This window comes from Polyodon spathula, chromosome 4, assembly GCF_017654505.1.
Source record: "Polyodon spathula isolate WHYD16114869_AA chromosome 4, ASM1765450v1, whole genome shotgun sequence".
NCBI lineage: Eukaryota > Metazoa > Chordata > Actinopteri > Acipenseriformes > Polyodontidae > Polyodon > Polyodon spathula.
In genome coordinates, this window is record NC_054537.1 from 71,123,552 (window position 1) to 71,151,131 (window position 27,580).

The 27,580-nt window shown below is 36.4% G+C and overlaps 1 long non-coding RNA gene across 1 annotated transcript in view; it reads left to right on the forward strand.

The window, feature by feature from the left end:
* LOC121314812 overlaps window positions 1–23,518 on the forward strand; it is a 69,866-nt gene extending 46,348 nt beyond the window's left edge. Inside the window, exons 3-4 of the long non-coding RNA XR_005950160.1 lie at window positions 23,117–23,167; window positions 23,488–23,518. This is a non-coding gene — a long non-coding RNA (uncharacterized LOC121314812). The remainder of the gene's footprint in view (window positions 1–23,116; window positions 23,168–23,487) is intronic.
* The last annotated feature ends 4,062 nt before the right edge of the window (window positions 23,519–27,580 follow it).

Genomic DNA, 27,580 nt, shown 5'->3' on the forward strand with positions numbered 1-27,580 from the left:
TAAACAAAACACAATATACTTGTTTGGGAGAGACTCCGGACTAAATTGCTGAGGTTGAGTGCGAGGGATGTGCATGGTGACCATATGTAGTTCCATTAACCTTCACATTTTAGGAGCAAAAAATTGAAAAGGCAAGATGGTTGTACTGTACAATATTCTAGTTAATATTTGAAAATAAAAACAGCCCTGTCTTTCTTTCTAAAAGGAACATACCTACATTTACTGTGATCACATCTGAAGATTAAACAAGTTCAATTTGCAGTGGAGAATGTGATTGAAAAACATCCTGTGACCTGGGGAAAGTCACCTTGCAGCAGATATGATCTCATGCAGTGTGAAGAGGGTTAAGTCACGTGTGTGGGAAGCTTCCAACTTGCTGTACTGAGTTGGTGACCAAAGGCTGATTGCCTTACTGAGGGGAAAAGCTGATTATCTGTATAGAGTACAATGTATTTGACTACTATTAATTCCTTTTAATAGTCAATGATATACCCAGCTTGAGGACTCAGTCATATAATGAAGGCCTTTATTCATTTATGTATTTGATTTATATACTGGTAATGTAATCAAAGTTACTTAATATATTGCAGATAAGTAATGATGTGTGACTTCAAATTCAAAATTATAATGGAGGAGGTTTAAGTATTAAAGTTTTTAAAGAAGTACATATCTTCCATTTCAGTGAGACGCAGTACATAAATGTTTCATACAAAAATGTTTGTCACATTACATTTGATTCTCTTAAATGTTGCATCTATTTCTGTAACATTTCAAGCTTCAGTTATGTTTTCTCTACTCCTTTCATTGTTCAGTGCATTGTCATGGGTTTATGTTAGTCTGCACCTACTAAAGCCACATGTTCTTTTTTGCATAGACCAAAAAGGTAAGCATGTTCCTGTTATGGTTTAACAGGTACTGTTAATTATTTTTTTTTTACTTTTGACAGGAAGCGTGTGTTACAAGAAAACATGTTAAATATACTGTGTTTTACACATACTAAAATGTATTGCATTAATAAATATATGTTAAATTCTTTGTAGCCATGACCATTCTGTGAAATTGTCTATTTAGTCGGGCTGTGCCTTGATTTTTACAGTGACAATCACATCTATTACAGGGTTACTGTAGTTTGCATGAATCTGGAAGTAGCGTTTCTTATTGCTCAACAGTCATGTAATGGTAGCTTTGCTGTAATTGTTGGTTTCTCACCTCCATCATATGACAAGGGCTCTTTGGCTACTGACTTACTGTAAAGTGTTGTAGAAGTCAATGTTTAGTCATTTGTCACTGGTGTGCATAATTTTATATAGTGCCTTTTATACTGGACATCACAAAGCATTTTACAAGATGAGACTAGGGTGTGTGAACTGCATCAGCTGCAGAGTCACTTATGAGAACACCTCACCTGAAATAGGGATCACAAGGAAGTTAAGTGACTTGCTCAGTTATCAGTTTGAACCAGCTATCTCCTGGTTACAAGCCAGTTTCTTTAACCACTGGACCACACAGCCTCCTGTTAAACAACCTGTACCAGTACCACAATGGTTATGGCTCACACAAACTTAACACTCAATAACCCAGTTATTAATTCAGGATCTGTGGCATTCAGGTATGGGTAGAAACATAAAACCACTGTTCTAATTAAGTTTTAATTTAACATTCAAAATTAAATGCAAGCTTTCAGACTCTTGACTGACCCCATCTTGACCCAGATACGTGTACATGGAGAAAATATAAGAAGTGGTTAAAGTTATCAGTCTTCAAAATGACGCTATTACAGCTATAATGCTTCACTGTTAACACAATAGCTGTCCATCTCTATGAATTTCCTTATTCCCACCCTCCTGAGCTATTGGATTGTCAATGTTCAGACTGAACCCGCCCCTGGGATCCATAATAAACAGCTGTCGGCTAGAAAGCCGAGTAAACTTATCAAGTCTTCCGTTCGTTGCAACTGCATTGCAATATTATATAATGCCAGTGTCTGAGACTGGATAAAGTTGGACTTGAAACAGAAATACTACATAACAGGTTTGAAATTGTGTGTTGTTGATCTTTCTGAAATGCATGGCAAACGCAATGCTGAAAAAACAGTACGTGATTGGAGACTAACTTAAATATGGCGAAAGAAAAACAAGCTGACAGGAAGAATGTGGTAATGGCCTGAAGTAGAAAGCATTTTGTTTGAATGGAGTACTTTTTAAATTAATACATACTGTAACTCATTCTACATGTTGGTGCACTGTTTAGTTTATTTTTGATTTTTTAATTGATTCAAACAGCACTGTTTTAATACTACTTTTAAATTTTGAATTAATACAACTAATTTGTAAAAGACAATGCAGCTGAAACTATTGCCTATGGTTTTGGAAAAAATGTTAAAGCAAAGAATTTATGTTAATGTTTGGGTACTTGATAAGTGAAAATAAAATAGGTTACTAGAGATTTGATGTGGGATGTATAACTTGATTTTATGCTCTGTTAACTTTTTAAATCCATTCAAGTACCACTTGTCAGTGGTTTACAGTGTTACTGCTGGAATTTACAGAACTATAGTAATTGTATTTATAGATGTATTGACATTTTCAATTTTTAAATTATGAAAATAATTTAGCAGTTTAAAAACGAAACTGTCATTATTAATGGAGTAATATTGCAAACGAGGGTTATTTTGTAACTAAACCTGTGTATTTCTGTATTGGTGTTGAGCATGTAGGGGGAAAAAAAATCAATTCAATTTTTCCTAATATTGAAGTCTCAAAGGGGGGTGTGACTTTTACTCCAGTGTGACCTATACAACGATTTTTATGGTAACTGTGCAATATTGGTCCAACAACATTGTTAGTTTGGTAAATGTCGAGTTGCAAGCAGTGCTATTAAACCCATTGCTTTTTACATCACCAGGCACTCGCAAGTAATTGCAGCCAGACCTTCATGAAAACTTGAATACTGTGATCCAAATAGTTACCAGTGTAAAGACCAAGGTTTTCTGCACTCAATTGCCTGTGTTACTGGAAGATCTGAAGAATAACTGATTGAACTGTGTTCAGACAGGACTCAAGCTTCAGTTTTGTCAAGACCCAAGTGTCCTTGGAACATTCTGGGCTCATGCTCTTTCAGAATACCCAACTGAAAGTATGGGTTCCCTTTTCTACAACTTATGTGAATCCGCAGTTTAAGCCCTGAGGGTTATGGAGAACAAATCCCATGTCAGGATGCAACCATCCATGATCTGAGGGTCCGCTTATCTAAATAAATCCCCCTCTGTGGGAAATTATGTATTTTGTATATATAAACTTCACAAAGTTAATGGTACTACAAAAGCCCTAGAAAGCAAAATAATGGTTGTGTAAAAATGGCCATAAGAGGTACATCATTTATGTTGCAAATATCTGTTATTGTATTACCCAAAGTGCAACTGTACATGGTGTATTTCTATCAGCAATCTTTATCTTAAAGCAATAAAATAAAAGGTTGTTTCTGCAACAACAGGAAAGCAGTGTTCAACTGTAGTACTTTTTTTTGTATTTGTGCTTATAGCCTTTCTGTTTACTTACTGCAGTTACTTTTTAATAATCACTGTTTTCTACCTATCAGTTTTTGCAAATTAGAGATTTTTAAAGCCTTTATTTTTACTTTTATACTGCTGCACTTTTGCACACAGTCTCCCTGGGCATGGGTCCCAGAAAATTACCTGGCTACTCAGGTGAGTTCTGACCTGGTGAAGTTTAGAAACCCCTAAAGTAGGTCACTGAGATCAGTTTAGCATGTACTGATACATGATTACATTGGCTCTTTAAGGACAGGGAAGTAAAAACATTATGTTGATCATTAGTCACACTGGGTCTGGCACTCCTGCATGTTAGGAAGTGTTACAACGGACCCTACTGGTCAGATGCCTGCTGAGCTCAAGTGGTCACTTGCAGGGCTGACCTTCGTCTTCCAGAAGCCAGTCACTCGCTGACATCCGCTCTTGAGTTCCTAAAAGAGGAGGGGGGGGGGGGGGGGGGGGGAAGATTCTCGGGATCTCGACACTGTCGATCACAAAGATACATTTCCTCAGGATTTTGACATTTCAAACGGTTACATTTATGTCGATCACAAGATCAGAGCTTTTTAAGGGTTTTTAAATTTCAAACCACCATGTGAGAAATGATCTCCGACTAATATACTCTACATGAGTGTCTTGGCCATTTTCCACGACCATGGCCCAATCTTATGCTATGCTGTTCAATTTTTCATGATAGTGACAGCTCTAATTTGGTATTTATATATGGCACAGAATATTTAAGTTACCAACGTACAGTAATTGTTTGTACTTTTCTGTCATTTAGAACACTTCCGGATGTGATTAAAGGCCTTTTCTTCAACTTGAATGGCTGCCTTTGCAAATTTTGGATTTACTGCTACTGTTCTAATTTTCTCTGTTGTAAGTTGAATTTAGTGCAGGGCTTTCCATGTACCACACTGTAAATACACTTTCTGCTTCATTAAAGAAATGTCGGTCATGAAAGTAGCAGAATTCTGGTGACGTGCGCTCCATGTGTATCAGATAACTGTTGGATAGAATAGCCAGACCTCCCAGAAAGGAGTACACTGAGAACCTATGATTTATTTTTCCTTGGTAGTTACCAGTTTTATAGGAGTTGTTTTGATGAAAAATTAACGTGGAATAAGATTAAACGCTATTAGCCACTCATTGTGGTTAGATTGGGACACAAGCTACATTTATACCATAAACAAAACGAACCAAAAAAAAAAGGTTGTATCGGATGAATTGATTTTAATTCATCAATTTAATAGGTGTTACATTCTCCATTTTCCTTTAATATTGGGATCTTTATCAATGCTGAGGGTTTTAAAAATGTTCCTTTACATTAACCTTAAGGATAGTATGACAAACAAATTTTGTATTGGACATTTGCGATACTTCAAAATACATGTACATTAACTAAACTGTATTCATTAAAACAATTAGTGTGTGAGATATATATAAAAATGTTAGTGTGTGGAGAGAAAATACCTAGTATTGTAACAAATCACTCATATTTTCATTTTAAAGAAGCACAAACAAAAGGGATATTTAAAGGATCCATTATATATGTCTGTGACAAAGTGGAAAATAATATACAAGTGAAGGTGATGCAATGCTCAATACAACAACAAACAACTGTACTGGTGAAATGATGTTTATTTATAATGCAAATGTCACTTGACAACAGCAATAATAAAGGAGGACTGGCAATAAACAACTGTGTGTTGCTCAGTGCAATAACCATGGGGTTCAGTCCCGAAATAATAATAATAAACACAGTATAAACACACACAGAACACACATGATCAGAGTCCAGCTGAAGTGCAAGTGGTGCAATACAATTTAACAGTGAACACGAGTGCAGTGAAGTCTAGGTTCAGTGCTGACCTTCAGTGACAGCTCCCTGGTTGTGTTAGCCGTCTATCAAGAACAAACAGAAACTGTTAAACTGACAAAACACGATAACGCTCATGATTATTCATTCCATCCGTTTTCCCACGGGTCCTTTCAGTAGCCAACCAAAGGGCCACTTCCCCTAAATACCCTCTTCACACCTTACACCCCTGTTTCAGTGGCACGGCTAATCACTTATCCTCCAATCTGAGACTGACACATCGCCTACCACATTAAGGCTATGGCTTCCTGGCCTTGTCCTTTTCCTGGATGTCCGGCTTCCGAGTGACCCTGGAATGAACTGCCAAACCATCCATTACAGGTCACTCTGCACTGGTTATACTGTGCCCTCACAGGTCGGGAGGGAGATTGTTGACTAGGATCAATTCGCTCTCTGTCTACAGTCTCTTAAATGTATTGCCTGCCCAAGGTATCATTCAAGTCATTCAAACAAGGATTAAACTATAATTATGGTACTGCTATCCTCGCAGCAGCTTTAAAGAAAGGAGAAGAACATAAGAAAGTTTACAAACGAGAGAAGGCCATTTGGCCCATCTTGCTCGTTTGGTTGTTAGTAGCTTATTGATCCCAGAATCTCATCAAGCAGCTTCTTGAAGGATCCCAGGGTGTCAGCTTCAACAACATTACTGGGGAGTTGATTCCAGACCCTCACAATTCTCTGTGTAAAAAAGTGTCTCCTATTTTCTGTTCTGAATGCCCCTTTGTCTAATCTCCATTTGTGACCCCTGGTCCTTGTTTCTTTTTTCAGGCTGAAAAAGTCCCTTGGGTCGACACTGTCAATACCTTTTAGAATTTTGAATACTTGAATTAGGTTGCCACGTAGTCTTCTTTGTTCAAGACTGAACAGATTCAATTCTTTTAGCCTGTCTGCATATGACACGCCTTTTAAGCCCGGAATAATTCTGGTCGCTCTTCTTTGCACCCTTTCTAGGGCAGCAGTATCTTTTTTTATTGCGAGGTGACCAGAACTGAACACAATATTCAAGATGAGGTCTTACTAGTGCATTGTACAGTTTTAACATTACTTCCCTTGATTTAAATTCAACACTTTTCACAATGTATCCGAGCATCTTGTTAGCCTTTTTTATAGCTTCCCCACATTGTCTAGATGAAGACATTTCTGAGTCAACAAAAACTCCTAGGTCTTTTTCATAGATTCCTTCTCCAATTTCAATATCTCCCATATGATATTTATAATGTACATTTTTATTTCCTGCGTGCAGTACCTTACACTTTTCTCTATTAAATGTCATTTGCCATGTGTCTGCCCAGTTCTGAGTCTTGTCTAGATCATTTTGAATGACCTTTGCTGCTGCAACAGTGTTTGCCACTCCTCCTACTTTTGTGTCGTCTGCAAATTTAACAAGTTTGCTTACTATACCAGAATCTAAATCATTAATGTAGATTAGGAATAGCAGAGGACCTAATACTGATCCCTGTGGTACACCACTGGTTACCACACTCCATTCTGAGGTTTTTCCTCTAATCAGTACTTTCTGTTTTCTACATGTTAACCACTCCCTAATCCATGTACATGTGTTTCCTTGAATCCCAACTGCGTTCAGTTTGAGAATTAATCTTTTGTGCGGGACTTTGTCAAAAGCATTCTGGAAATCTAAATAAACCATGTCATATGCTTTGCAATTATCCATTATCGATGTTGCATCCTCAAAAAAATCAAGCAAGTTAGTTAGACACGATCTCCCTTTCCTAAAACCATGTTGACTGTCTCCCAGGACCCTGTTACCATATAGGTAATTTTCCATTTTGGATCTTATTATAGTTTCCATAAGTTTGCATATAATAGAAGTCAGGCTTACTGGTCTGTAGTTACCTGGTTCAGTTTTGTTTCCCTTTTTGTGGATCGGTATTACGTTTGCAATTTTCCAGTCTGTCGGTACCACCCCTGTGTCAAGAGACTGCTGCATGATCTTGGTTAGCGGTTTGTAAATAACTTCTTTCATTTCTTTGAGTACTACTGGGAGGATCTCATCCGGCCCAGGGGATTTGTTTATTTTAAGAGCTCCTAGTCCCTTTAACACTTCTGCCTCAGTTATGCTAAAGTTATTTAAAACTGGATAGGAACTGGATGACATGTGGGGCATGTTGTCAGTATCTTCCTTTGTAAAAACTTGTGAAAAGTAATCATTTAACATATTTGCTATTTTTTTTCTTCCTCTACGATTTTGCCATTTGTATCTCTTAAACATTTAATCTCCTCTTTGAATGTTCTCTTGCTGTTGTAATATTGGAAAAACATTTTGGAATTGGTTTTAGCTCCCTTAGCAATGTTCATTTCTATTTCTCTCTTGGCCTTTCTAACTTCCTTTTTGACTTGCGTTTGCAGTTCTGTGTACTCTTTCTGCGTACTTTCTTTTTGGTCCTTTTTTAATGCTCTGTAAAGTGCCTTTTTTCGCTGAATATTTTTTTTTATTGATCTATTAAACCATTTTGGCAATTTAGTTTTACATTTAGATTTGTCTACTTTAGGGATATAATTGTTTTGTGCCTCTAGTACTACATTTTTGAAGAACAACCATCCTTCTTCTGTGGGTGTTTTCTCTATTTTACTCCAATCTACTTCTGTTAGTCTCTGTTTCATACCTTCATAGTTTGCTTTTCTAAAATTGTAAACCTTAGCTTTAGTCATTACTTTTGGGGTTTTAAAAAACACTTCAAATGAGACCATGTTGTGGTCTGAGTTTGCCAGTGGTTCTCTGACCTCTGTTTTAGTTATTCTATCTTTGTTATTTGAAAAGACTAAATCAAGGCATGCCTCCCCTCTAGTCAGTGCCATGACAAATTGTGTTAGGAAGCAGTCATTTGCCATTTCCACCATTTCAATTTCATCCTTCGTGCTACCCACTGGGTTTTCCCATTTTATATGGGGGAAGTTGAAATCCCCCATTAGTATGGCTTCTCCTTTGCTACACGCATTTCTAATGTCATTGTATAACAGATTATTTTGCTCACCGTCTGAATCTGGCGGTCTATAGCATGCTCCTATTATTATGCCCTTTGAATTTTTGTCCGTTATTCTGACCCATATTGATTCGGCTTTATTTTCTTTGTCCAGGTTTAACACCTGGGCTTCAAGACTGTTTCTTATGTATAGCGCTACCCCTCCTCCTCTTCTGTCCTGCCTGTCTTTCCTATACAGTGTATACCCACAAATATTATATTCGTCCCCATCACTCTCAGACAACCAAGTTTCAGTAACACCTATCACATCATAGTTACCTGTTAGTGCAGTAGCTTCAAGTTCTAGAATTTTGTTTCTGATACTTCTAGCATTTAGATAAATACATTTAATGGTTGTCTTACCTGAGTTGTTGTTCTTGTTTTGATGCGGTCTCCCTTCTGTTTTTTTGTTGATTTCTCCCCCCTTCCTTTCTAGTTTAAATGCTTCTGAACCTGCTTGAGGATCTTTTCTCCAAGTAGACTGGTTCCCTTGTTTATTTAAGTGCAGTCCATCCCGTCTATACAGATAGTCCTCGTTGTAGAATGTGGTCCAATGATCAAGATAGGTGAAGCCTTCCCGTGTGCACCACATCTTCAGCCATGCGTTTTGATTAATTATTTCCAGCTGTCCATATGGTCCTTTGCAAGGTGCCGGTAGTATACCAGAAAATACCAGTTTCGGTTTTCTCTTTTAATTTCCTTCTTAGCTCTCTGAATTTGTTTTGCAGGGATTTTGGTCTGTCTCTTCCACTGTTGTTTGTACCGATGTGGACGACTACTACCGGGTCGTCTCCTGTTCGTTCTAGGAGCCTGTCCACTTTCTCGGTGATGTGCTTAACCGAGGCTCCCGGAAGGCAGCACACTGTTGTAGTAAGGGGGTCCAAACTGCGAATTGAACTTGCTGTGTTTCTCAATATGGAGTCCCCAACAATCATGACCTCCCTTCTTTTTGCTGTCTGGTCACCACTATCAATAGGGTCCTGGATGTTGTTCCTTTCATTCTCTTGTTGTTGGTTCTGCTCATCAAAATTCTGAAGTGACTTAAATTTGTTGGTTGTTTTGATTTCTGGTGGTTGTGTTTGACGAAGTTTCTTTTTTTCCCTGCTTCTGCCTACCTGAACCCAGCTGTTCTGACCTTCTATCTCCCTGGTGGCTTTCAGTCTGTTAGGGGTGATGCAGACTTCCATGAATTGTGGGTGTGCCAGTTCCTCAAGATCCTGTTGCTGTCTCACTTCTTCCAGCTCCATTTCTAGCATACTTACTAGTTTATGCAAGTCCTGGATCCCGCGGCACTTTACGCACACTTGGTTTAGCTCCGCTGGGTTTTCTCGGATTTCCCACATCAAGCAGGTGTCACAGATTACTGGCTTGAAGACCATGTTGAAGGGTTTTTTTTTTTTTGAAGTTTAGTTTCTTCTGCAGCTGTCAACCTGCTTTCAAACTGCTTCTAAACTGCTTTGTACTTTTCCACGCCTGTACTTCTCCCACTCGCTGTCTCTGGGAAGACTGCCTCGTTTAACTGCGTTGTTCTGCTGTGCTGTTGGCTCCTCCCCTCACCCGTGTCTCAGAACGGCGCTGAATTTGAATCAGATGCTCCGAGTTTCAGCTTGTTTGTTATCAGAAAAACACACGCGGCTGTTTGACTTTGAGCTGCTGCTGTGTTTCTCCAATGTCCTGTGTTTTCTGATTAAAGCAATTCAAGATGCAATTTCTCCTAACTGCTTCTAAACTGCTCTGTACTTTTCCATGCCTGTACTTCTTCCACTCGCTGTCGCTGGGAAGGATTAAACTATAATTATGGTACTGCTATCCTCACAGCAGCTTTAAAGAAAGGATATGATATTTTCCATAGCTATAGGCTATGGATTTTTAATGCATAGCACAATACTAATAGAGACATTATGAAAATGCAAAACAATACATTTCTCCATATTTCATAATTATTTGTCAAATAAATTCTTTAGGACTGGTTGTCTTTTCCTTCTTGTGCATTTGTCATCATTCTGTTACAGATTGACTGACAAGTACCCACCGCATCTCTCGATCAAGAACACAAGTGTACTGCACACTTTTGTTTCTACAGAGGTTCAGTGGTCCCAAGTAGTGTAGATCAGAAGAGGTAGCAAATATAATATTGCTTGAATAAGCTGATCATCAGAAAGACTGGTGTGGTCTTGACCTTTACAGGTAGACTGTATACGAGAGTCTATTATGCATTAACAAACAGTGTCAAAGACATGTCGTAGAAGAGGCACATTTGCAGTGAAAAGCAGGGAATGGGCTTTGATTTGGCACAGAGGTATCACCGAGCAGCACTGCCAAGAAAAATATGCTAATATTCTGCCCCTTTTCAGTGCAGGAAATGTCTTATTTTTCAACAAACCACAACAAAGATATTTTTTTTTTGGGAGTGGGGTTACCCTCAAGCCTCGCCTGAATAAACAAACAATAGAAGACGCTGAAAAGATTCAGACTTGCTCAAAGTTCTGAGTGCTGCTGTAGACACACTCTGGATAAGACATTTTGCTGTTATGAATATGCAGAATAATAAAAAAAATGTTGTGTAAAAAAAAGAAAAAAGTCTTTAGCATTTCTTTAATGGCACTTGTCCTAAACTCTGCATGGTTCTTAATTAGTCATGTGATATACAGTCAATGCTCATTTAAAAAAAAAATAATCATCTTATCAGTAATTTTTAGTATCTCCTCAGAGTCTAAAGCCAGATCATTTTGTTTGTTGTTTAATCCGTTAGTTTATATCTATATATATATATATATATATATATATATTATATATTTTTTTTTTTTTTTTGCTATTTTACAGCAATAATGCCAAATTACAATTGCTTAGGAAAAAAAAAATGGTACAGTTATATATAATGAGGCGATAATTTGAAGCCACCTGGGTTGAACTGAGAAAATGGTGTGTGACTATTTTAATGTAAGCAAATACATAGCTGGGAATAGGTCAGCCAAAAAAGAGGCTTGAAGCATTATACATGGCACATATTTTGCATGAATTTGATATGGGGAGCTAGATTTTGCTATGCCGTCTTTGCACTGAAGAATGTAACCTTGGCGCTGGTTTATCAGCTAGTGATGTCACCATGACACTATCACTCAGTGCAGTTGTGGCAACTGCATTCTCCGAATTTTAAAGCAGCATGAATACCTTTTTGCTGGTTCGGACTATTTATCTTTGTTAGTTGTATTGATGAGGATAAACTCATTTAAAATAGCAACTGTCTGCCTGCACAAGTGTTTTTAAAATATATAAATAAATATCATTTGAAATTGAAACCTAATTGGTACATTGAATATGCTATGGTGCTCATTAAATTAGAATAAGGGAACAGTAAGACGCAACATTTTTAGGAATCCAGTAACCATTCGCATCACACAGCTGCATACAGTATGGTGAAACCCAATGGGGAATGCTATGGGACATATGCTTAAGGTGTAGCTGTTTGATCATGCAAACTTTTCGTCATTGGCCTTGTCGTCTTGTAGCAATTAGCAATGGCAAGCTTCATGGAGACTTTGTCTCAGACAATTAGGTTAACAACCCTGCTGTTTCTGACATGGTTGACATACTTACTGTACAGGTAAGTTAACCTGAAGCCTTGAGGCCAGTGACCTTCTGTCTGAAAATTCCCTGACTCAGAAAACTAAACAGTCTTTTCATTGTTTTTGTTATTTTTAAAGTGTTTATTTTAAACAAATTATGTTCAACTCAATGTAATCTCTGTTTAGAGGCCTGAGATAGCAAGGAGAACCACTGGAATGGATCAGAAGAAAACTGATGTGGGCCCAATCAAAGAAGTTTCAGCAGAGCACTGAATCACGAGTGACTGGAATGTCAAAACAACGTGACAAGTCACTTGGGTATGAAGTGGTGATTTGCGAACTTACTGAACATATTGTGACAGGGGATGCAGTGCCACTACCAGAAAATGCATATTAAATATGGTATATTAAAACAAAAAAAAAACTAAAGTGTGCTTGAAACGTATGCTATTGATGTTCACGAAAAATAGGATGTCCAGCTGAAAGACTGAAGTGTGAAGGGAAAATGGACCATTATGCAGTCTGTTGTCAATATTCATTAATTTTATAGAATCATTCTGAATTGTGGTCTTTAGTTACTAATGCACAGTTTTTTAAATTGCAAATACTTCTGTCAAAAGCCCTTGGCAGTTGGCTTTGCAATGTACACTGGCTTCCTCAATGGCTCAGGCAGTTTGTTATTGGCTCGGTCCTTTCTGAGTGAATTACAGTAAAAACTTTCACAGGTGGCATCAACTTTTTTTTTTTTACAGCACATTTACACATCTTTGGAAACTTAGATTTCAACAGGAATAAAAAGTTATGTATTTATGGGAGTTTAAGTCCTTTTTACTCAAGATTAACAACATACATGGTGTGACTGCACTGGATGGGGTTTTAATGAATAGACTATATAGGTGGGCTACAGTATGAGTGTTCTATAATTGCAAAGCATAAAACAAATCTACATGCTTTCTCTTTCTGCCACATTATGACAACACTGTCTTAAGATTTAGGGTCTCATTCACTAAATGGCTGTAAATGACCACAATAACCGCGTGGCAGGGTGAAGCAAAAATGAAACAATGGTTGCTCTAGATATATATGCACAAATAAAGTGATCTAAATGATTCATTTGCAAGTTGTCACATCATGCAGAATTCAGTGCACAATTATGCACACTTGATTATGGTATATACAGGGTGATTAGAAAGTAAGTTCACAACATAAACTATGGCGCACGAAAGAAAAGGTAAGTACGGTTCTGTCATAATGATAGCGATCAAGAAGGACAGAGTGAGGAATCTAAAGTTTACAGACCATGAGCTAAATGTATTAGCAGAAGAAGTGGTGGGGAATTAAAGGCTTTTTGGTGCTGAATCAGTGAAAACATTAACTTCAATGAAACATTAAGGACTAAATAAATGCACTCAGTAGGGGGTCTTGTCCCAAATCAGTGTTCTGCGAGACAGTCAAAGCACAGAAAGTAATTATTAATGGAACATCTATGTTTAACTCTCTCTGCAAATCAAATACATATGTACTTGTTCAATTTGATCCTCTGACTTATTTTGTAATAATAATTAAATATTTACATATCTTAAGGTGTTTGGCGAAATGTCACTTTTTTAACATTAGATGCCGTTTGATTGCTTGTATTTATGCCTGCACCTCAACTCTCACTCTGTGTACATTCATTTATTGGACCTTTACAGTTTCTTTGGTATACTACTTAAATATCATACACACATGGTGACGATATAGATATATTAACATAGCCAAAAGTGTTGCATATGACAGAATGTGGAGCAACTTATAGCTTTGGGGGTGGGGGTAAGTGCTACTGGTATAGTGCAATGTTGATGGCTGTTATGCAGAATGCAGCATGCAACAATGAGTGTACATACTTTCCCAGGGCTGTACTGTAGCACACCACCAGATCTATCTAAACATCTGAAGCGACTTTTTAACGCTTCAACTGTATGCTCAATAACAAAGGGTGTAGCCCTGTGTGTTTTATATTGTACCAAATCTGTGTTCCCGCTTTAAAAAACAAACAAATCCATTGCTCGGATTGTGCAGATAGCTGTTACAATCGAGGTCACAATCATGTAATCACTAATCTGCACTGTCACTGAACACAGTTTTACAGGTTAGCAAGACAGTTCGTTTTTTTTTTTTGGTAAAACAATTTTAAACGTTCTAACATCCTTACAGTAACCAACAACCAATCCTGTTAATATTCAGTGCTCGGGAGTCCAGAATCTAAAGAGCTGGAGCCTGAAGTAACTGTTTCGGGATGTAGCTAAATTAATGAACCAGACACAACAGTAAGAATTCATATAAATCCATTTACTTATTAGTTGGGTTTTATCAGGTTGATATTGTTGTGGTTTATATATATTAACCATTTTGCAGAATGTGAGAAACCTATGTCTTTCTCTGTGGCCGACTGACATAACTATAGAGGTGAACAAATAGTGTGATTGATTTGGGTATGTTGGTAAATTAACTACTTTTGTACTTTGAGTAGTCTATCTATTTATAACATATTGATTTATATGTTTTTTTTTTTGTAATTTATGGTGATCTAAATACTATTCATAACTATGACAGGTATACTGCAGCTGTTATGATGTTAAATATGAGTATGAAATTGACAGGTGCTACGTGTTAAATGAATTAGGGTTTGGTTAAATAAAATGCAGCTGTCACTGATGAGAGAAACGCTGAGGACAGCCATTGTTTGGTCAGAACGTTTTGTGTTTTTAACTTTGAAAATAAAATAATATGAAAATTATTTGAACTTGCTCCTTTGAGTGCGGACATCTGTTGTGAGGGAGATAACGCTTGTGAAGTCAGTGCGCTGGCACTTGGATTTTATGAAGAAACTTGCTGTGAATTGAGTGCAAGGGCCAAAGAACAAACATTCTAATTAAACATGGATACTCCAATGCAGCACCACTGTCAAATTCTATTGGTTAGGGGCTTTAGTGAAATTGATTTTTATATTAAAGTTTCTTGTAGGTTTTTTTTAATCATAGTATGTTTTTATTGTTTGAATAAGTAAAACAAATTGTGAAATGCATTGTACATAAACTTTTTTTTTAAATGTGTAACAGTAGTAGATATCCCTTAACTGTACTGTAGGGAAATCATGCAAAGCTATTCTATTTATAATTTTTTTTTTTTTTTTTTTACAGCGGCAGCATAATAGGCTGCATCTCTTGAAAATGCAGAAGCAAAGAACTTTGGACAGTTTAGTTCTGTCAAAGGGACAGCATGAAGGTAGTACTAAGGAAATTACTGACTTTAGAAGAGGCAGAACACAGTAATGATGAACAGTTGGCAGCAGTAGGTAAAGAGGACACCTCAGTGCAGAATGTCTTAGGATGTAGCTTAGTCAGTAATGGTCATCCAAAAGACCTAGCAATGATGATGGATGGGCTAAAGAAATACTCTGTCCACATTAAAAAGTGATTGTCAGAATTGCTCTTTCTGCAGCAACTGGTATAGTCCGTTTCCATGGGTGGATTAAAGAGGATGCTGCATTTTGTTTCTGTTGCCATCATTTTACTCCAAAAAGCGGTTCTCTAGAACCATGCTTTGTAGTTGGTGAATTCAGAAAATGAAAAAATGCCAACCCACGCAAATACAGAAGTCCATAAAGCTGCTGCTTCACTTTGGGAGAACTTTAAATGTAGTTCAAAACATAGGTCAGTTGAAGCAAAGCTACCTACTGCAAACCAGCAGTCTGTGGTAGAAAATAGGAAGCACCTTGCTAAAATTGTGGATGCTGTAATATTTGTCTAACCAGGGTTTAACACTGAGAGGGCAAGAAGAGGTGCATGATTCTCCAAATAAAGGTCATTTTTTTAGAACTTTTAGCCAAGTACGATTCTTGTTTAGCTTCAAAAGTAGCAAGTGGAAATGTAAAATATAGCAGCAAAGAAATACAGAACGATCTTATTGAAGCTACAGCATCTGTACTGATTGGGGGAAAAAAAAGAGTTTTCTATATGTGTATGCTTTCAAGATGAACAATTAAATGTCAAAGAAATTCTGCCCTTTTAAGCATGCCAAAGATCTCACTGCAGACTCTCTGTAAGCTTATTACCTATAGGCTTCACAGCCTTGAACTGGACAAAGCAACTGTAGTAACAGTGCTATGATAGGGCTTCTGTCATGTCGGGTAGGTATAATGGAGTACAGGCCAGATTGGCCCAGGTTCATCCTCATGCAGTTTACATTCATTGCCAGGCACATAGACTTAACCTTGCTCTAGTTGATACAGCGAAGGATGTCAAAGTGGCTGGAAATTTGTTAATTTTTATTTTGTATGAGCAATCTCAGCAGTCTATGAAAAATAACTACAGTGTTTGCTCCTCCAACATAATTTTGTTGTAACTGGATAAACAAGTCATCCACTTTTGTAAGGTGAAACAAAATTTGAAAACCAAGCGGTGTTTTGTTCTTCGTTTACTTTTGGTTTAATAAGCTAATATGACTCACTATCTTTTTTTATTTTTTATTGTGTGATTAAAGTTCTTGTAAAACACTCACAAGCACAACATACAGGATCAGCTACATTAGCAATATGTGTATTTATATTATAGCTCAGTCAGTCAAAGTGACTTCACAGATAAGTGCTACGTAAGCAAACCTCAGAGTATATTAACATTTTCACACTGGCTCCACTCCTCATATGCTGAGCACCCCCTAATTATTTCTGGTGCCGGCCCTGCAAAAGTGTATAGCAACCAGGGTCTGATCTCGTAACCAACATCGCCTATGGCAAGCATTAACAATGTTAACAAAGTGTCCATGCTTCCTATGAGCACCCTATGAAACACGTATACATTACTTAACCCTTTGAGTAGCACGAACGTACTGGTATGTCATTGAATTAATGGTCCCCTGGGAGTACGAACGTACCGGTACGTTCTGCAAATTTTTTAATATAACACCTTGTAGTGGTCTCTTGCACCATCTGCCAGATATTTTATGGAATAACACATATGCCTTGATTTAGTCTTTTCAAATAATGAAAACAATAACTAAAACAGAGGTCAGAGAACCATTGGCAAACTCTTGCAAAAGTGCTTTTTAAAACCCCATAAAGTAATGACTAAAGTTAAGGTTTACTATTTTAGAAAGGCAAACTATGAAGGAATGAAACAAAGACTAATAGAAGTAGATTTGCAGTAAAATTAAGAAAACATCCAGTTTTTTTTTTTTTTTTTAAATGTAGTACTAGAGGTGCAAAACAATTACATCCCAAATGTAGGCAAATCTAAATCTAAAACAAAATTGGTTGAATGATCAATTTTAAATATTCAGAGAAAAAGGCACTTTACAGAGCTTTTAAAAGGGACCAAGAAGTAAGACCAAGAAGTCAAAGGCTAAGAGAGAGATAGAAATGATCATTGCTAAGGGGGCTAAAACCAATTCCAAAAAGTTTTTCCAATATTATAACAGCAAGAGAACTTTCAAAGAGGAGGTAAAATGTCTAGACCTGAAAATAAACTGATATCATTTAAGTCCCTAGATTATAATTCTTCACTGTTTATTTGTACTTCTGTAATGTCTCTTTTTGATGAACAGCAGGATTAGAGTATTTTAAATGTTCTATACATTCAATAGCAATGGACAAAATAAAGGTATATAATGGAAATTCCTGACTACATTCATAATTTAGATGTGCATTTATCTTACTGCAAGTAGGAGTAACAGCATTATGTTACCAGTTTGAAAGTCTCCTTTTACACTATTATACCGTGAAGAGCTCATTTCAGTAAATTACTCTTTTATTGTCTTAGGACATGCACCCTCATCTTTTTTAAACGAAGTGCAAAATGTACTTGTATTATTTGCACTGCAGGGGTTACAGCATGCGAGGCAGGCAAAGAAATTGGATAAGTACCACACAATCTCTGTTCTTCAGGACAGGTCAGAATAGAACTGTTTAGGATAAGGTTCTCAATGCTGAGGTGCTGTTTACAGGATTTTTAGTTGAGCACAACCTGCCATTTTCAGTGGCTCAACATGCAATACGTTTGTTTCACAAGGTGTTTCCAGACAGCGAGACAGCAAAGTGTTATGCCTGTTCTTACACAAAAACATCTTCCATTGTAAATAATGCACTTGAATCAGTGTTCTCGAAACCTGTTTCAGCCTATTCTGTCAGAGAAAAGGCCATATAGCCTAATGATAGATGAGAGTATTGACATTATCAGCCTGATTTTCAAAAGGAGCAAAATAGGAACTAGGTTGCAACATTATTGATAAAGCCTGATTAATGTAACCACATCACTTAATGTATATTTTTAAAGGGTAAACATTTAATCTAAACCCTTTGAAAGCCATATACTTAGTGACACAAATCAGCTTTTAAAAATCACTTTGCAACCTCGTTCTTATTTTTCCCCGTTTGAAAATCATGCTGCATGTGTTAAAAAGAGTATGCTCTCCTTGCAAGGTACTTTTATGAAGAGAAAGATCAAGTTAGTGTCAACCTTGTAGATATGCCTATCTGTAATTCAGCAAATACAGAGAACAGATTCAGATGTGTTTCATCTTTCAATCTTAGGCTTGGTATTGTTAGGTCTCCCTGAAATCAATCTCAAACTTTGGCTGTCTGCTATTGAAACAATCTTTAAAAATGTAACAAACTTTTGCTGGAAATAAGAGTCGTTTAAAAATGGTCTGTGTTAGCAAAAAAAAAAAAAAGTAACAAGCAGACAAAAATAGATTTTTTAAAAACAACCTTATGACATATTCAACAACATTTTCGAATTTTGTAAACCTTTAAAATGTATGTTGACACATTAATTAAAATGGCTGTGTAATTCCCTTAGACTGTTTTGCTGCCTAATCCCAAAATATTAAACATTGGAGAAACGTTAACTGCAAACCTGAAAAGACAAAACCGAAGCTTTTGAGTTTTTCTTTATGCACACTGTACATTTCTAGTAGTATATGCAATTTTTTTTTTTATGAAGTTTTAAAGCCACAGTGTGAGGTGTGTAAGTAAAAATGGATTTTCCAGACAGCAATTTACGTGTAAAAAAAAAATAAAAATTTTATTTAATATTACACGGAAAAGAAAAAAAACATAATAAAGAAGGATGTGAGGGAGGGAGTGCTGGAGTAATCAAAAATAAAGGAACGGAAGCCTCTTAATCCTCTTCGTGATCTGCTCAATCCAAAAATGAAACAAAAAGGAATAAAAATAGAAAAGAGCAAAGTTAGTAAGGCCTCCGTCCGTAATTAAAAGTAAATAACACAGTTCACCCCGCACGTACTTCCCTCCAGCCTTTATTTTCCCCGCCTCTATTCCTCAGGACCAACCCCGAACACAGTAGCACGTTCCCTTTAGTATGCAAACCCCGCCCCGGTAGTTAGTGGATCACCAATCCTAGACTGACAGGTATCCTTAACTTCTCTTGACTCCAGTGGCTGGAATTTACATACTCGTACTTCCACCCCTCACCAAGGTGCCGCCCCTCAAAAAGATGACTTTTGTCATGGTCACAAGACCTTGGTAAGGGAAGTCCCGAGTTGGTTTGATGCCTTCTACTGTTGGGAGGCTGAATTGCAGACCGAAACCCCTTTGACTCATCACACACAGATACTGTCAAATTATTAGTACATGATACAACTCATGTGCCACTGAAGCCTAGCAACCTAAAATAAAAAATAATAATAATAATAAAAAAACATCTTATATGACTAAGCACAGATATATAAACAGCTAGTATTTCTCCCTCTGTTACATTGTCTATTACAAAGACAGACACACAGTGTAAATCCTTGCCATTCTTCACAAGCTTCTTAATGACAGCCTGACCTACTGTGTGGTTAACGGTCAAGATGCAGTGTATCTACTAAGTAAGCAGTAAGTTCAAGGTTACAAGTTCAGCTAAACAGAATCCCACCATCTGCAGCAACGCCCCCTTTTCATAGCTCTGAATGCGATCTTCTGTTGAAATTTAATTTAGCTTTTTTTTTATTTTTCAGCTGTCTGTACTGTTAATAAATAAATCAACAATATCTAAACAACCGTTTTAAACTTCCTGCCCCTGACTCGTCATTGTGTAGTATATGGAATTGTACAATATGAGGAATTCACTAATCTTGAAGCTGGTATTTGTTTATTTTAATATTTCAGTTTATATATTTCAACACAATGTAATCCATGTTTAGAAGCCTGACATAGCAAGGTGAACCACTGGAACGGATTAGAAGAAAACATCTGCTTCTGGGGCTATGCAAGGCTTTTTAAGAAGGCTTTTCTTGTTGTCAGAAAGCAGTCTCTGTCATCATTCCACAGGTGTACCACTCTCTGGTGCTGCTGGGTCTGCAAAACCTGTTTTCTAAAAAGCAGTAGCTGGATTTATAAGAATATTATAAATGTTTAATAAGCACATTCTTTTTCTTTCTTACTTTCACTTAAACTGATTAGACAATCGTGGACTGACATTTGATTTTGCAGTTTAATCAAATACTGTGTATACAGTAGTCTTATAATATGAATACAATTTAATTGCCATTTTTTTTCCTTTAAAATTTGTATTTTCTAAATAAAAAGATGACATTATAAACGTTATTTCAAACTCTTGAAGTTTAATGTTTGGGGTCACTATCCTCTTAAATTGCTTGCAAATGAGGTCACAGTTTTAATGGGTTAACTTCCTGCATAAATAATAAATAAAATAATGAATCACTGACAACTATCTTGTAAATATAATTTTAATGATTTTATGATCATTCAATAAAAAAAAAAAAAAAAAATGTATTTCCCTTGGTGCCCATTTTTAAAACCCCGCAATTAATTGTTAATCACAGATTGAGCAGCATCTTTAAAATCTGTTCAGGAAGTTCATTTGCTTAAAGCAAATTTCACAATTTGAGTATATCACTTTACTCAATGACCGAAGAAGCTGTCTTCTTCTTTTCCATTTTGCAATTTGACCAAAATAATTTGCTCGAAGACCGAAATAACCTTTAACTTGTATGAAACGGAGCACCCTTTCTGCTTCCTTCTACTCGGCAGCCCTGTGCAGTCTAACTGCACCTCATTTACACCTGGTTCTAATTTACAATGACTCTCTGGTACAGGGGAAAATTTACAATCAACAATTAAATAATTAAACAAAAACGTATATAATCACATGTTTTTGGCAGGGAGGATATTAACCCCCCCTCCCTGCTTATATATATATATATATATATATATATATATATATATATATATATATATATATATATATATATATATAATATATATATATATAATATATATATATATAATTTACACCATGTTTAAAAGATTAAATAAATATTAGATTTTCAGAACATTTCGGGCAAAAGCCCTTCAGCTGTTTAAAAATAAAAGTAAACAATGCAGTAAACTTGTTGTTGTTCAGAATTTGTAATTATACAAAAAATTCTGTGGATGGTGTCATGATTATTAGAATTGATTCATTCCCAGAGGTTCCAAAGTTCCCAGTTTGAAGATAAACTCATTCCTTTTGTTTCTGAGCAACATTTCTTCCATAGCACTGATCGGTCACACAGACTGTGATGTCTTTAGCGGTGTGATTGTCACTGTTGAAGTGATAGGCCACTGGAAATGCAGTGGTGCTAATGTGAATGCTTCTTAAGTGTTCTACAAACCGGTCTGCAAAACACAACTTTGTTTCCCCACTGTACAATTTGTTGCATTTCTGACAGGCAGGTAGGGTCAATAGAGCCAGTGTAGTGAGAGATACAGAGCGAGCAGTAACACAAACACACAACCACACACATTCAACAAAAAAATATACTGGGCCCCTAGGCCCTCCCCTTCCCTTTCCCACATCAATCAGCATAGTTCATTGTCCATGATCTCCTTCTGCGGTCGCCACGCTGCTACACTATAATGTTTTTATTATTAGCCAAGGACCTGGTGGCGGTTAATGGTTGTTTTTTTGGTTTTCACTGAAACAAAACAGACTAGTTCCATATTCAAAATGAGGAACAATAATGAGAGGTCTCTTGTCTTTCTAACTTGAACACAATCTAAGATATCAGCAATTAAAATGTAAGGGAGATACCTCACACTGCTGCCCCGGGAAGTGCTGTTTGTCTCGGGGAAACCTCTCCCGACGACTCAGCGGTGGCTGTCCAAACTCTTTCTTCGTCAGATTTTTTTTTTTTTTTACTAGAATGAAAGAACTCATGAAAATACTTTTTTGTCAGAATACTTTTTTTTTGAGAGAACGAAAGAACCTCACAAAAATAATTGAAAAAAAAAATCCCAAATCCTTTTTTCATCAGGTCCAACTCTACTTTTGCACTCGTGAAAAAATAATACAAAAAAAAAAAAAAAAAAAATACAGAAAATGGTGGCCTCGCTAAAAAGGAATTTTCTATGATGACAAAAGAATGGGGTCTGATGAAAAAAACAATTTTTTCGTTGATGGTCATAATCTCTTTTCATATGGGGCATCTATCCAAAAATGAGGAAATCCTATTGAAAACAATGGGGGATGAAAATGTGAATAACTTTTGAACAAATTAATATTTTTACACAAAACAAATGCAGGTAAACTAGTGTGTTCTACCACAAAAAAAAAAAAAAAAAATCTGTTAAATTCCAAATCATGATTTTTTGCGTTTTTTTCACTATCTGTATCTCAAAACACACAAGTGACTGGAACGCTACTGTCCACATCAAGAGATCTATCCCAGAGGACAGTGTATACAATTTTTCAGGCACATCCATAAAACGACTCAAACGTTAAATGGCAAAAATTGGAGTTTAACATTGAATCCATGGTCAAACCCTAACTATAGGGGTGCGGATAATATATTTAAAACAAAAAAAAGTTAAACATGAAGTGTGCTTGAAACACATGCCTTGAAAGGGATTAGGACATTTTTGGTGTTCACAAAAAATGGGCTGTCCAGCTGAAAGATTGAAGTGTGAGGGGATAAATGGCCCATTATGCAGTCTGTTGTCAACATCCACTAATTTATTGAATAATTCAGTTGTTGTCTTTTTTTTTTTAGTTACTAGTGCAAGATTTTCAAAATTGCAAATACTCAGATTTTCTGACCCAATTACAGTGAAAACTTAAACACAGGTAATCTGCAATGTATTTTTTTTTCTTTACAGCACATTTTAGACGTATCTTTGGAGACCTAAGATTTCAACAGGAATACAAAGGTATGAATTTAAGGGAGTTTTCAAGTTATTTTTACTCTTAAGATTAACAACATACATGGTGTGACTGCACTGGAGGGGGTTTTAATGAATAGACTACATGGGTGGGTTACAGTATGAGTGTTCTATAATTGCAGAGCATAAAACAAATCTACATGCTTGCTCTTTGCACATTATGACAACACTGTCTTAAGATTTAGATTTTGCGTACCTCAAAATTGAGAACTCAAATGGGTCGGCATTATTTTTTAATTTAGTCGTTGCCACTTATTTTTTTTATTTTCTCCCAATTTGAAATGGCCAATTATTTTATTTATGCTCAGCTCACCGCTACCACCCCTGTGCTGACCGGGCTGTCCTCTGAAGCGTGTGCCGTCAGCCGACTGCTTCTTTACACACTGCGGATTCACCATGCAGCCGAACAGGAGCTACAGCATAGGAGGACAACGCAGCTCCCGGGCAGCTAACAGGCAAGCCCGCAGGCTCCCAGCCAGACTACAGGGTTCGCTGGTGCGCGGTGAGCTGAGGACACCCTGGTTGACCTAGACTCCCCCCTCCCAGTGACGCTCAACCAATTGAGCGCCGCCTCCTGGGAACTCTCATCCACAGTTGGCTGTGGAATAGCCCAGAATCGAACGGTGACGTCCAGGCTATAGGACGCATTCTGCACTCACGCAGAGCGCCTTTACTGGATGTGCCACTTGGGAGCCTGGTTGGCATACTTTTTGAGTACTAATTACAGCTCCTTTAGTGTCTGAGGGTCAATTGCGGCATACCAAATTAATTCCACTTGAGGCGTCCAGCAGGGAGATTAAGTGAGTTTGATCCACTTGCTTGGACTAATGAATGTATTATTTGTAACATGTTAAGTGTCCTATCTATTTTATGTTATATAATGCTTATATGTTTTTCAGCTTCTCGCACCCTGTGGAGTTCACATAAGGTTTTGTAAATTTCAAAAAATGTAATAAAAAAAAGTATGGAATAATTCTCCAAGGTCTTTGTTAGAAAACATTTATACATGACCAGAAGTAGTAAACAGTTGACAGTTCGTTCTGTGTTTGTAAGCCAAAACCTCAAAAATGAAAGACACCTCTTAACTATCAGAAGCAATCAGTAATATGAAAGATGCCTCTTAGCTATCAGAAACAATCAGTAATTTTTCTAATATAGTCAAATGCAGGGTGTGTACTGCAGTTAAACTTTATTATAGCGCATTCATTAATGATTTGGTACATTTTATAATGCTTTATTACTCACTGTGTCTAAAAAAACCCCAAACTTTACAATACTATGATATATAGAACTTGGTTTATGGTATATTTACTTGTATATAAGAAGAGATGAGTTTTGATCAGTGATCATGCAAGCAAGCAGGGTAGGTAGGACTTTGTTTGTAGTTAAACACTGAGTGAGTCATTCATTTTACAGTAGTTATGTGTTTCCTAATTTATACACACACCCGTCGTTTTACTTCATTATGACATTAAATATGCTTAGGCTCAGAGTATGGGCAAATATAGTTATATGTGTGTGTCAGGTGCTAGACAGGTAAATTCTATTTGAGCAGGCATTCGGTGATTCATTCATTTCATTAAGATGCCCAACACCCTACTAAATCATGTCAATGTTTAATGCATGAACACCTGTAACTCTGCAGTATACCGTAACCATCAGTGGTAATGGGACGCAATTTCAAAGTGAGTTAGAGAGGGGAACTGATACCTAATACCATAAAACTTACACCACCTTAAACCAATGCCTGAAACACAACTAACAGATTAAAGTGTAAAGTGGTATCTAATAAAAGGGCAATTCACACACATTGGAAAAATTTACTTTTTTTAACTACAAAGGCTTTTTTGAAGGGTTTATTTAAGTTAAATATTAGTTTTCACTTATGTAGAAACTACAATAGCAGGGATCTGAAAAAAAAAAGAAGGTAGTGTTTACTTTTATACTGTTTCTGCCTGAAATACACACAAGAAAAAATACTGTTTGACATCATCTGCTTTATAGTTATAATTCAGTGGGGTGAAATAAAGCCTTCACAACCTATTCTGAAATAATGCAGTTTTACATTTTATGATATAACAGCATTGGAAATCATTATACTTTTGTTAGATTTAGCTGGGAACTGTGCAGCATGTGATTGGAACAGGAAGGTGAAAGTAGTTTTGTATTTAACTTCAAATCATTAGTAACATACTTTAAGTTAGGAATTGTATTAAACTGTCTATATATAGGATTGATTTACATATGATTGCTAAGGTTTGACCTGTCACAACAATATAAATACATTAAATCTAGCAAAGCACCAGATTTTATGTCTCTAGTTTTTAGGAAGATATAGGAATTAAGGTCCAGTAGAGTCAAGTGGGGCTGCTGTATTATATTTTGAAATGAGAAACAGTTTTATCACAGAAATACATGACCATTTTGAAGATTATATGTCTATAGCTTTATTTTTCATATTATATACATAATATTTTTTAGGAAAACTTAAGTGTGGCCACTAGTAAGTGTTGGTGCCTGCACACTATAAGGCCACCAAAAAAATGTGCTTGAGAACCACTGCTCTATACTATATGACTTTGACAAGGACACCCCCTTCGTAAAGTAGTAATGAAGCCATTGGTAAAGAAGCCAGTTCAACAAAGTCAAATACAACATGCATGCTATTCCTTTACTATCGATTACACATGCACACGCCAATGCCTAAATTCCTCTAGTGATGTAGAAACTGTCCTGGGAAACACTGAATCATCATGTTAAAATACTTGGGATAATTTAGAATACAATAAATACACCTGTATGGCCTTGAGGGAAAGGTCTATGTCATTAAGGCATTTGAAGGTCAGTAGTTACAATACCTTTGGCGTTGGTGTTTGATTTGGTACCCGAAAATGACTCGAGGATTTATACACATTAAGTTATCAACAAAGCAGCATGATACTTTTAAAAAAATTAGCTGGATACCCCTGTAGCATTTTGTGTTATCTTGTGTTTTTTTTTTTGTTTTGTTTTGTTTTGTTTTTTTTTGAGTGAATTACATTTTCCTTCCCTAGCACCACTCTAACAAAAGATTTAATTGTTTTTTTTAATGGATTTTTTTGGTGGGATACAATAAAGTTGTGTTATATAAAAACATTATTTTTTTTAGGAGATATTCAGGATTAATTACCTGCTTGCTATGTTTTGTGAGTTTTGGAATATTAATAGTTAGCTAACCAGAGACAAACACAGTGCTAGCAGGAAAGTTAGAACTGAGGGAGTAAGATTTTAATTTGTAAATAACATATATCAGATCAATAAAAATAGATAACATAGATGTTTAAAAACAATGTTACAAGATATCTGAAAAAAGCAGATACATTAATATCAGTTACTATCCTAATGTCAATATATGAATTAAACTGCTATCTCTTGATACATTAGCCTCGTTATTGTTTTTACATAGCTCATATATATCATACCCTTCATCCATATATCCAGTACAGTCAATTTAATTTATAATGGTGGTTCTCAATCTGTGGTCTGACAGCTCTTTTCAGGTGGTCCGTGGAAAGGTTACATAATTACAGAAAGGAAGCGGCAGCATAGTTTATAGATCCCATTACAAACCCAAAATTTGAGACTTTAAAAACTGAGCTACAGAAGCGGGAAGAAAATGCTACATGAAGAATATCTCCAAGTTTAAAAAAAGTTCTAAACTCTCGTGTTTGTATATTGTGGGAGAGATCCCTCTGTTTGTTTGGGACTGCAAGCCCATTTATTATTTACCCTGTGCATTACTGTGATGAAGTGCCTGCCTGCCTCCTATAATTTGTTATCATTTTGTACTATTTTCATTATTTGTGATTGCATTATTGTTTGTTTTAGATCAGCAGGGAGAGGGTTAAATTCATCCCTGCCAAATACATGTGAGAGTGTGGCTGGAGCCTTAATTGGCTAATTGTTAATTATTGATTAATTGGGCTCCAGCCATGGACTATAAAAAGCCAGAAGGAATCCATTATTGGGGTGGAGTGCTTTGATTTGGAGAGTGTTTGAAGAGTGGAGTAAATATTTGAGGTGAGAATTTGGGTGCTTTATGTTCATTTTGTATTTGTCCAAAATTGGTTTTTAGTTTGGAAACCCTCTGTTTTGTGTTTATACCTTTTGTTTGGCCCTTGTGCCTTTTTATTTGGTGTTTATGTAAATAAAAGTAATTTGTTTCACTGCATTTTCCTGACTGAGTCTTACCTCTGTGGCTATCCTGTCACAATTACTCATTGCCTGGGATCATTGTTTTGGTCAGCAGACCTGGATTATAAAATAAAGAAAGCACTTTTACATATCAGATTACAATCTCTGTCTGTTTTATTCATGCACTGCATCACCTCTGCACCTGTACACAATAAACCACTTTGCCAC